This window comes from Globicephala melas, chromosome 20, assembly GCF_963455315.2.
Source record: "Globicephala melas chromosome 20, mGloMel1.2, whole genome shotgun sequence".
NCBI lineage: Eukaryota > Metazoa > Chordata > Mammalia > Artiodactyla > Delphinidae > Globicephala > Globicephala melas.
Window position 1 is genome coordinate 4997125 of NC_083333.1, and position 12153 is coordinate 5009277.

Here is a 12153-nt window from a genome sequence, read left to right on the forward strand (position 1 = left end):
TAATCCACCAGCTGGCCCCTCCCCTTGGGCGGGGCACTTTCCCGGGTTCTGGAAGGCCCTGCCTCTTAACCCTTTCCCTGCTAGACTCCTTGGACTGAGGGTCACTGGCCCTTCTCCATTAGGCCCTTTGTCACATACTCTTTGCAATTTTTTTTTCCCCTCCCCCAGTACGCGGGCCTCTCACTGTTGTGGCCTCTCCCGTTGCAGAGTACAGGCTCCGGACGCGCAGGCTCAGTGGCCATGGCTCACGGGCCCAGCCGCTCCGCGGCATGTGGGATCTTCCCGGACCGGGTCACGAACCCGTGTCCCCTGCATCGGCAGACGAACTCTCAACCACTGCGCCACCAGGGAAGCCCTGTCACATACTCTTTTATGGACCTTGCTAAGCCTGCTAGGCTTGGGCCTGGCTGAAGGAAAAACAGCCTCACCCCAGCCATCCTGCAGGGCTTAATTGCTGGTCAGAACCCTGGGGAGGTGGTGGTGGTTGTTTTTGGTGGTGGGAATGTTAGTTTGAATCTCTATAAGGCAGGGAGGGTCCTGACAGCTGGATCTTGGGGCAAGCGCTGACCTAAATTTCAGTCCCCCGGCCCTTGTCTATGTTTATGCTGAACCCAAGGAGGCCGGACCCTTTGCCCACCTCTGCCAGGGCAAGGTCCTCTAGGGGGAGGGGTCCTCTGCCGGAACATTTGAGGGTGGCTGGCTGAGTCCCAAGCTCACGTGGGAGCCAGCTTAGGAAAGGGTAGGGGCTGTTCGTCAGAGCTCAAGGCCCCCAGAGTGAGAGCCCGGCAGTATTAGGTTCTCTGCCTCTGGGGAAGGTGAGACTTGGAGTAGAGACTCCTCAAAGCAGGGCCTCTGCTCCTTGGACCCCCATTCTGGGGAACACGTCTGCTTTTCTGCTCCCTCCCCTTCTCCTCTCCTAGACCATCTGGTGTGTATTCTGGGAAGCAGTTACACCCCCCTCTGCAGGGGCAGATGAGGCCAGGATGGGGAGTGAGGGGAGAGACCCAAACTTCTTTCGGTTCCTTGGAGGTGTTTTATCTCCTGCCGTTGCACAGGCTTGACACATGCTCTTGACTCTGTTTGACGATCTTCCCTCCTTTCTTGTCTAGTTAACTCTTATTCCCTCTCTTCAGATCTCTAAGTGTCTCTTCTGCAGGGAAGTTTTTCCTGGCTAGTTAAATCCCCCTGTTATGGGCTCGTTTATTTGTGTGATTATTCACATTAAGCAAATAATCACGAGGGCCTGGTTTATTCACCATTGTATCTCTACCACAGAGCAGTGACTAAACAGGCATTCACGTCGGATGACTGATGTGATGTGGGGGAGGGGAGAGACTTTGACCTGGGGAGGCAGACTGACAAAGATGTGGCTCTCTCAGGCAAGCCATTTTCTTGGACCATCCATGTTTGCCTTTGTAAACAGGAGCAATAACAGTCCCCAGTTCGCAGAGCTGTGAGAGCTAGGTGATGAGCTGCCGGTAAAGCACTTAGCACTTAGCCCACAGAAGGGGTTAAACAAATTAATGCCTACTTCACCCGCTTCCCACAGGGGCTCACTGAAGGCCACAAGTGAGGCCTGTTGCTTCTTTTTAATTAATTAATTAATTAATTTATTTTTGGCTGCATTGGGTCTTCGTTGCTGTGCGTGGGCTTTCTCTGGTTGTGGCGAGCGGGGGCTACTCTTCGTTGCAGTATGCGGGCTTCTCATCGCAGTGGCTTCTCTTGTTGCGGAGCCCGGGCTCTAGGCACACGGATTCTAGAGCACAGGCTCAGTAGTTGTGGCTCACAGGCTTAGTTGCTCTGCGGCACGTGGGATCTTCCTGGACCAGGGTTCGAACCCGTATCCCCTGCATTGGCAGGCGGATTCTTAATCACTGCGCCACCAGGGAGGTCCCGAGACCTGTTGTTGAACATCTGAGAACTCATGAAATACTCTTGAAAGCAGCTGGAGGCCATAGAGAAAGCCCAGGATTAGAGGTAACAGGCCTGGAGTGACAGTCCCGACTCCATTGCATCCAGCTCTGTGCCTCTGGGCCAAGTGCTCTCTGCTTCAGTCTCCTCAAATGTAAAATGGGCGCTGTCCAACCTACCTCAAGCAGTGGTTACAAGGATTATGGGAGCACTCATGTCAAACACCCAGATCAGAGCCCAGCGTGCATGAACCAATGTCAGTTTCCTTCTCTCCTTTCCTGTTTCACTCTCTTGCTGTGTGACTGGGGGCAAATGCCACTGTTCTGAGCTTTGGTGATAATACGTATCTTACCAAGTTGTAAGAATTAAGTGAGAAATGTGGGTGAGAAGCCTTTATAGACCCAGGTGCTCTAACCCAGTGAGGAATTATCCTTGTCTACTCCTGCCTCCCTGCGACCCCCTTTCCTGTCCTGTGACCCCACAGATAGTCCAGGCTCCTTTCCCAGAGTAAAGCCTTCATGCACTAGGGCCAAATTCATGCCACTCGCTGGCTAGGTTTCCACTTAGACCCTGGGGGCCAAGTCCAGGGGTGAGCATGGACAGAACTCAGGGGTCCTGGAGGTAGAGGAGAAATATCTCCACCAGCCAGAGATCTTGTGACTGTGGCCTCAAGCTGGGTGGAGGAGCCTGCGCTCAGGGTGTGGGCTGAAGGAGAGCCTGAGCCTGGGCGGGGTGGTCTGGGGACCCTGATTAGCAGACTTAGGGCTATCAGGGTAGGGGCCCTTTTGCTTATCAGGAGCTTGCAGGGGCCACAGTAGAACCTGAGGACACTTCATGCTGAGGGCGGTCTCCTGGATGGCTGCTTTTCCATCCTTCTCCCTCCTTAGAACCCTGAGGGGAGTTAGGTTGGGAGTACTTCTCCCCTTCTGCAGGTCACATGGAGATGCTGCCCCTTGCCTGGCAGCCAGCCTGGGGTTGGGGGACACAATCCCAGTCCTTGGGAGAAGGCTTATATGCTCACAGCTTTTGCTTCAGACTAGGAGCTTCATGGCTCTCCTGAGACTGGGGTGGGCTTGTCCGGGACCTTATCCTTCCAAAGTCTGATTCCAGTCCCTGCCACTGCAGCTTTAAACGTTTGACTCTTATTTTGTCCTTCTTTGGATGAAGTCCTTAAACCATGTGCTGAGTGATGAAATTAAGGACAGTAAGATCTGCAAGTTTCCTTCAAAATCATGAAGTTCAAGTCCCTCCTTTATATAAGAGAGGAAACTGAGGCCCAGAGGAGGGGAGGATATATCATCCAAAGCCTCAGGGTTCCCTCCACCTCTGAGAATCAGGGAACCCATGACCCTATGAGGAATAGGAAGGCAGCAGCAGGTACCCACAGGTACACAGACATACAGAGTCACACACAGATACACATACACAACACACATGTATGATGTCTGCATAGACCTATAACACACGGAGATACACATCAAAAAAACTGGACTCAGCTAGTAAAATTACTCTTAATTTTCTCTGGGTTGTTTTACTAAGTTTCACGAAGTCGGCAGTTTTGTACAAAGATAAAAGAAGGCCGAAAAATACGGTCTTTCAATGTCTCACTCACAGCACAGTTAGCAGCAAAACTCATCTTGGAACCAAGGACTTTAAGAAGTTCTGGGAAGCTCTCGCTCTCCTGTTTTGCTTTAGATGCAGGGGACTCAAAGCAAGAGGCTGTTGTGGTTCTAGGAGCTTAACAGGTGTTAGCAAGAAAGGTTGGAAAACTGATCTAATCCTTACTCTCCGTGTGGTAGATTGGGGCTTGCGACCTGGGGCTTCGTCAGAGATTACGCTGGCGAGCGCCTTTCCTCCCGGCTTGGTGTCCTCATGACTGGCCTGTGAAGCCTCTCCTAACCCTCCCTGACACTTGCCCCTGTGTCTAGGCTTGGACCTTCCCTGTTCTCCTTATCACACTGTGAGAATTCATCTGATCCCTTATCTGTCCCCAGCGGCTCCATGAGCAGGCACCTTGTCGGATTCTTCTCTATGGCCCCAGCACCCTTCATGGGCCTTATCCTGGGAGATGCTCAGAGAAAGCCTTACACTGAACAGATGCCTTGCAGACAGTGACCAGCGTGTACTCACGTTCTCAACACATCCCCTTACACGCTCTATTCCTGTTGGCCCCATGAGCAAGGGCACGATTTGAGCAATGAACTCAGGTGCTGCGGGTCATAGCAATGGCTTCTCTGGGGGCCTTGCCAACGTCCATCAGTTTCCGAAAGATGACTGCATGCCAATTTTATAACAGAAACTGAAGCTCTGGGAGGAAACTCATGACCCTGGGTCACACAGTAACCAGGAAAAGAGGCAAGACTACAGCTCTGCTCTCTAAACTCCAGATCCCAAGCTCTGTGCACAAAGCTGCTATGAAATGAGGTTGATCTTGTGTGTGTCTCTGTGGGGCCTTAGAAAGTTTCAGAGGCAATGGAATCAGACCCGAGCTTTGCCACCTACCAGTAATGTGATTCTGACCACAACGCTTGCTTCATCTCTCTGAGCCTTGGTCTCCTCGTCTCTAAAATGGGGCTGACCTCGGGAAGACTCAGTGAAAGTGTACGTGGGAAGCTCCCAATGGAGTCGGGATTCCCTCCTTGCTTCTGCTTCCTCAGATACTCCCACCCGTCTCACCCCTTTTTAAGCCTCTTCCACACCTGCTCTTGGCCAACTGCAACCCAGCAACAATGCTCTGCATTCTCTGACCTCCTGCGGCTCACGAGCCAGGCCCTTGTATGGAGCTCACACGCCCTGGAATCACAGGCCAGGCCCTCTGAGGCTTGAACCAGCGCCTCAGCCTGTACAGTTCAGGAGTCACGCCTTAGAGTTCTTGCTTTTTTTCCAGACCACCGGCCCGGGATAGACTCAGAGCCAGAAGGGAAAAGCATGGCTTTGGACCTGTCAGAGCCCGGGCTCTATCACAGCTGGCCGAGTGGGCCTGGGCCCTGCCTGCTCTTGGAGCGCCGGCTTCCTTATCAGTAAAATGGGCTTAAAATGCCATCTTTTTCATGATTGTGGTACAGATGAAATGAGACGGTAGAGGTGACAGTTTCTAACTTAGGGACTGGCTCATATGTAACAGGAGCTCAGCAAATGCCAGGCTCCTTCCCTTCTGGCTTTGCCATGGGCTTTTCCTACTCATCCTCCCCGGGGCGGAGAGGGGTGGGACGTGTGCTCACTCAAATACCTGCCAGGTGTGCGTGGGAGCGCACACCTGCCCAGGCTCATATTGAGGCAGATATAGAAACTTTCCAACCCACACCTTCCTAGATCTGTTCATCAGCTCCCAGTTCCTGTTCTCTTGGTCAGCCCCCATGTCCAGACTCGGGCCATGCCCGCTCCCATCTCCTGGCACAGCCCTGAAGGTAGCTGTTAGGTAGGAAAGGATCTCCAGGGAGTCTGGGTGTCCCTCCCTCCTCAAATCCTTCCCGCCATCAGCCGGGCTTTACCTCCCTCCCTCCCTGCCAGGACAACCTGTCTGCTTCACAACTGCTGTGAAAGAGATAGGCAGCCTGGATTATCAGGCCAGAAGAGGCTCCTCCAGACAGTCCTCTGCCTCCACCCCCACCCCAGGCAAAGGTTCCAGGGTGCTTAACCCCCTCTGTGCTGGGCCCTCAGCCCTTCCTGAGGCTGGTTCCAGGCTCAGGGAACGAGGCCTTGTTCTCCCCACTCTCGGAGTCCATTGGCTTTAACACAGGTGCTGATGCCTCAGCCTCCCTCCAGATCATTGCCCCTTCCCCGCCTCCAGCATCCTTCAAGCCTCTTTCAGCAAGACCCTTGCCTTTTCCCAGGCCCCTCTGGTCGTCTCCTCTGGCTAGCCACTGTCCCTGACGCTAAGGCGAACCAGGACCATATCCTACTTAGGTCCTAGTGCGGCCACCCAGGCCTCCATTTCCTGAAAGTCAACAGGAAGTAGTGAAAAGAGCAGGAGCCTCAGAGTCTGGGCATCTGGCTTGCAGTCCTGGTTCCGGCTCAGACCCTGTGTGACCTCGGGTAAGTTTCTCCACTTCCGTGAGCCTCAGTTATTTCATAAAATGGAGGGCAGTAGCTCTTTTCACAGGTTGACTCAGGGATTAAATGAGTACAACATATACATCATTTTAGTAATCAGTTGGAAAATAAAATTAAAATCTGAAAAAAAGAAAAGAAATGCCTATATGTATATGTATAGCTGATTCACTTTGTTATAAAGCAGAGACTAACACACTACTGTAAAGCAATTATACTCCAATAAAGCTGTTAAAAAAAAAAAGAAATGCCTGAAAGAGGGCTTTATAAGCCAGCTACCAAGCAAATCATACCAGCTCCTACATGCTAAGCGCTCATGAAATGTCATGTTTGATGCGAACCTGAGCTATGTCATTTAGTCCTTATAATAACCCTCACTATAGACGGCCCCAGGCTCAATCCTTGAACCTCTTCTCTTTACACCTGCACTCATTCCTTCGTTGATCTCATCTCGTCCCATGGCTTTAAATACTGTCTACACACCGGTGACTCCCTAATCCACGTGTCCAGGCCAGACCTCTCCCCAAAACTAACTTGTAAAGTGAACCTCCTAGTTGGCAAATTTCTCTAATAGGCACCTTAGACTTAACATGTCCAAAACCGAGGTCCCTGATCCCACCTCAAATCTGCTCCTTCAACTGTTTTTCCCATTTCAGTAAATAGCAGCTCCATTCTTCCAGATCAGCCAAAAAGCCTTGGAGGCAACTTATCCTTTTTTTTTTTCAACTTTTAAAAATACTTTATTGAGGGCTTCCCTGGTGGCGCAGTGGTTGAGAGTCCGCCTGCCGATGCAGGGGACGCGGGTTCGTGCCCCGGTCTGGGAGGATCCCACATGCCGCGGAGCGGCTGGGCCCGTGAACCATGGCCGCTGGGCCTGCGCGTCTGGAGCCTGTGCTCCGCAACGGGAGAGGTCACAGCAGTGAGAGGCCCGCGTAACGCAAAAAAAAAAAAAAAAAAAAAAAAAAAAAAAACTTTATTGAGGTATGATTGACCATAAACTGCACGTATTAAAAATGCACAATTTGATAAGTTTGGAATATATATACACCCACTGAGACAAGTTATTCTTTTTTCGCTTTTTAAAATTTAGTTATTCGTTTTTATTTTTGGCTGTGTTGGGTTTTCGTTGCTGTGCGTGGGCTTTCTCTAGTTGCGGCGAGTGGAGTCTACTCTTTGTTGTGGTGCATGGACTTCTCATTGTCGTGGCTTCTCTTGTTGCGGAGCATGGGCTCTAGGCGTGCAGGCTCAGTAGCTGTGGCTCGCGGGCTCTAGAGCGCAGGCTCAGTAGTTATGGCGCACGGGCTTAGTTGCTCTGTGGCATGTGGGATCTTCCCGGGCCAGGGCTCGAACCTGTGTCCCCTTCATTAGCACACGGATTCTTAACCACTGCGCCACCAGGGAAGCCCGACAATTTATTCTTGAATTAACTTTTTACCGAAGTACAATATATATGTGTATATATATATATATATATATATATATATATATATATATATATATATTCAAAAAATGGGGAATTCCTGGTGGTCCAGTAGTTAGGACCCTGAGCCCTGGTCAGGGAACTAAGATCCCGCAAGCTGCGTGGCACCAAAAAAAAGGAAAAGAAAGAAAAAAGAAAAAACCCCACCAAACTCATAAGTGAATTATCACCAAGTGAACACACCCAAGTAAGAACCACCCAGGTCAAGAAACACCACCTTCCCAGGTGCATCCTCTCTCTCTAACCCGCCTCTTTCTCTCCAAAGGTGACTTCTATCCTGCCTTCTAATACCGTAGATTAGCTTTGCCTGCTTTTTTGGATGTTGTATAATGGAACGACGTACTGTGTATCATTTTAGCTCAACATTATGTTTGCAAGACTCATTCAAGTTGTTGTATGGATCAGTAATTGGTTTATTTTCATTACTGCACAGTATTCAATTTCATGAAAACACTACACTTTATTCATTCTACCATTAGTAAACATTTGGATTGTTTGAGTTTGGGGGCCATTATTCATAATGCTGCCACGAAGATTCTTTTTTTTACCACGCTGCCACGAGCCATGGCAGTGAAAGCCCAGAATCCCAACCACTAGGCCACCAGGGAACTCCCATTATTCTTGTACATACATGTGTGTGTATCTCTGCTGGGCGTGGAGTGGTTGGGTCAAAGGGCATGCTTATGTTCAGGTGTAGGTACTATATTCCGTCAAACAGGTTTTCAAAGTGGTTGTACTGACATTTCTTCCAGCCGTGTGTGAAATTTCCAGTTGCTCCACATCCTCCCCTACACTTGGTATTGTTACTCTTTTCCATTTTAGTCATTCTGGTGCATGTGCAGTGATACCTGTTCTGGTCAGAATTTGGACTTCCCTGATGACTAATGAAGTTATGCATGCTATTCCCATTATCCATTGCTATGTAACAAATCATCCCCAAACTTAGAAGCTTAAACAACAGTCCTTTTCCTACTTTGCACAGTTTTGGAAGTCAGGATTTCAGGAGGTCTGCTGTGCAGAACTGGCTTGGGGTTTCTCATGCAGATGAAGTCAGATGGGGGCTGGGAGAGCTGGGAGCTGGCCGGGCATCCCTCTCTCTTCATGTAGCTCAGGGCCTATCCATGTGGTCTGCCTGCTTGGGCTTCCTCACAGCACAGTCAGACTGCTTACACAGTGGCTGAAGAATTAAAGACAGACTATTCCAGCAAATAAAGTGGAAGATGCATTGTCTTCTATGAGCTAGCCTTGGAAGTCATATACTATCACTTCTGCCGTATTCTATTGACCTAAATAGCCACAAAAGTCCACTCAGTTTCAAGGGGAAGGGGGCATAGTCTCCACCTCTAATTGGAAGGACTGTCAAAGTCACACTGTAAGAGGGACATGTAGAATAGAAAATATTGTTGCCACTGTCTTTGCCACTATCTTTGCCATACATGTTTTCATGCATCTATTGGCCATTCTGTGCAGTGCTTGAGCCATCATTTCTCTTTTTCTTTTGGGTTATCTGTCTTTTCCCTTCTTGATTTGCAAAGTATATTCTGAGTGCTACATTTTCCCCCCAGATATATGTATTATAAATATCTTTTCCCATGATTCTGAGGCTTGCCTTCTCATATTCTCCATGGGTCCTTGTGTGTGAGTGTGTGTGTGTGCTTATTAATTGAAATTTTTATTGAGGCAATTGTGGATTCACATGCAGTTGTCAGAAATAATATGCAGAGGTCCCTTCCACACTTTGCCCAGTTTCTCCACTGGTGACGTTTTGCAAAACTGTAGAGTAATATCATAACCACAGCCAAGTATCACAGGATGTTGACATTGATATAATTTACCAATTTTATTCAGATTTCCTGTTTTGCTTGTGCTCACTTATGTAAGTGTATTAAGTTCTACACAATTTCATCACGTGTGTATGTACATGTATCCACCACGATAAAGTTACTGAACAGTTCCAGTACAAGGATCCCTGATGTTTATAACCACACCCACCCCTGTTCCTACCGCTGGCAGCCACTAATCTGTTCTCCATTTCTAAAATTTTGTCATTTCAAAAATGTTATATATAACTCACACTCATTAGGATGGCTACTACCAAAAAAAAAAAAAAGAGAGAGAGAGAAAGAAAGAAAGGGAGAAAGAAAGAAAAGAACAAGTGAGAATGGTGAGAATGTGGAGAAATTGGAACACTTGTACACTGTTGGTAGGTGGTGGGTATATAAAATCGTGCAGCTGCTGTGGAAAAAAATATAGTTCCTCAAAAAATTAGAAATAGGGGTTCCCTGGTAGTCCAGTGGTTAGGACTCGGAGCTTTCACTGCCGAGGGCCCGAGTTCAATCCCTGGTGGGGGGGTGGGGGTGGGTGGGTGGGGGGGTGGGGGGTGGGTGGGGGAGGATGGAGTGGGGGGGGACAAAACAAAACAAAACAAAACAAAAACAATAGCTAAAACATGGAAGCAATCCAAGTGTCCATTAACAGATGAATGGATAAGCAAAATGTGGTGAATATATACAATGGGATGTTATTCAGCGTTGACGATGTTATACTAAGTGAAAGGAGCCAGTCACAAAAAGGCAAATATTTTATGATTTCACTTATGTGAGGAATGTATAGTAGTGAAATGCATAGAAACAGAAAGTAGGTCGTTGGTTGCCAGGGACCAGGGACGAGGAAGAATGGGGAGTTATTGTTGAATGGGTAGAGTTTCAGTTTTACAAAATACAAAGAGTTCTGGGAGATGGATGGTGGTGATGGTTACATAATAATATAAATGTACTTACTACCACTGAAATGTAGGCTTCAGATTGGTTAAGATGGTAAATTTTATGTTATGTGTAATTTACCACAATTAAAAATAAAAGTTATATAATTGGAATCATATATGTAGTATGTAACATTTTGGTACTGATCTTTTTTGCTCAGTATAATTCCCTGGAGATTAGTATGTCTTTTGATAAACAGATATTCTTGATTATTTTTGTTATTTTTGGCCACACCTTGAGACTTGCGGGATCTTAGTTCCCTGACCAGGGATTGAACCCAGGCCACTGCAGTGAAAGCACTGAGTCCTAACCACTGGGCCGCCAGGGAATTTCCGCTCTTATAGTTATTGAGTTTTGACTTGTTTAAAAAACTTTTTTGATTATCCTAAGATCATGAAGATATTCTGTTATTTTCTATATGTTTTACAGTTTTACTTTTAACATTTAGATCCACAACCCATCTGGAACTGATTTCATGTACAGTGTGAGGTTCAAGGTCAAGAACCATCCCCACCCCCCCAGATATCCAGTATCGTTTATTGAAAAGACTGTCTTTTCCCCACAGTTCTGCATTGCCACTTTTGTCATAAAACAAGTGTGGGTCTTTTTCTGGACTTTCTGTTCTATTCCATTGGTCTACCAAGTGCCAGTATCACACTGTCTTGATTACTAAAACTTTAAAAGTCTTGACATCTGATAGTTCGAATCTTCCGACTTTAGTCTTTTTCAAGCTTGTCTTGCTTATTCTTGGTCCTTTGGCATTTCCCCATAACTTCAGAATTAGTCTGTCAATTAAAAATCTCTTGGGATTTTGATTGGTATTATATTGAACCTATAGACCAATTTGGGAGAAATTATATCTTTGCAATACTGAATCTGTTTGTTTTTTTGGCCGCACTGTGTGGCATGCAGGATCTTAGTTCCCCGACCAGAGATCAAACCCCTGCCCCCTGCAGTGGAAGTGCTGGACCACCAGGGAAGTCCCTGTAATACTGTCTTTACATTCATGAACGTGGCATACTGAGGGCATTTTCTTTCCCCTCTTTTTCTCTTATACCCAATGTCAGCAACTCTCGTTAGTTCAAAATAGATCCAGAATCTGAGTGCTTCTCACCAGCCCCCATTGGTCCAAGTCACCATCATATTTCACCTGTATTATTGCAATACAGGTAAGAAGCAACTGTCCCTCTCCATTCTATTTTCAGCAGAGCATTAAGAGTGACGTTCGTATTGTGTTGTGTTTCTATTATTGATTTGTGGGAGCTCTTTTTATTTACTTATTTATTGCCACACCAGCCGCTTGTGGGATCTTAGTTCCCTGACCAGGGACCGAACCAGGGCCCACGACACTGGAATCGCAGCGTCCTAACCATTGGACTGCCAGGGAAGTCCCTGGGAGCTCTTTTTAAATGAGATGCAAGCCCTTTGTTAGAAACGCATACTGTAAATGTTTTTTCTGACTATGCTTGCCTTCTCACTTTAAGTTTCTTTTGATGAACAGAGACTTATTTTGATGGTCTAATTTCTTTATGGTTAGTGCTTTATTTTTGTTGTTTTTGTCCTAAGAAATCTTGCCTGTGCGAAGGTCACAGAAACATTTCCCTCTTGTCTTATAAGCATTATGGTTTGATTTTTTACATTAGATCTATAATCCATCTCAAACTAGTTTTTGTATCAATATATGGAATGAGGTAGGGCTTGTGACTCAATTTTTTTCTCATTTATTTATTTATGTATTTTTGCTGCGCAGCATGTGGGATCTTAGTTCCCCAACCAGGGATTGAATCCTCGCCCCCTGCGTTGGAAGCTCGGAGTCGTAATCACTGGACCACCAGGGAAGTCCCAATTTTTTTCTCATTTAGACTCAGTTGTTCCACCATTTCTGGAAAAGATTTTCCTGTCTCCCTTGGATTGTCTCAGTGCCTAGAATGATCTTTTTACATGTGTCAG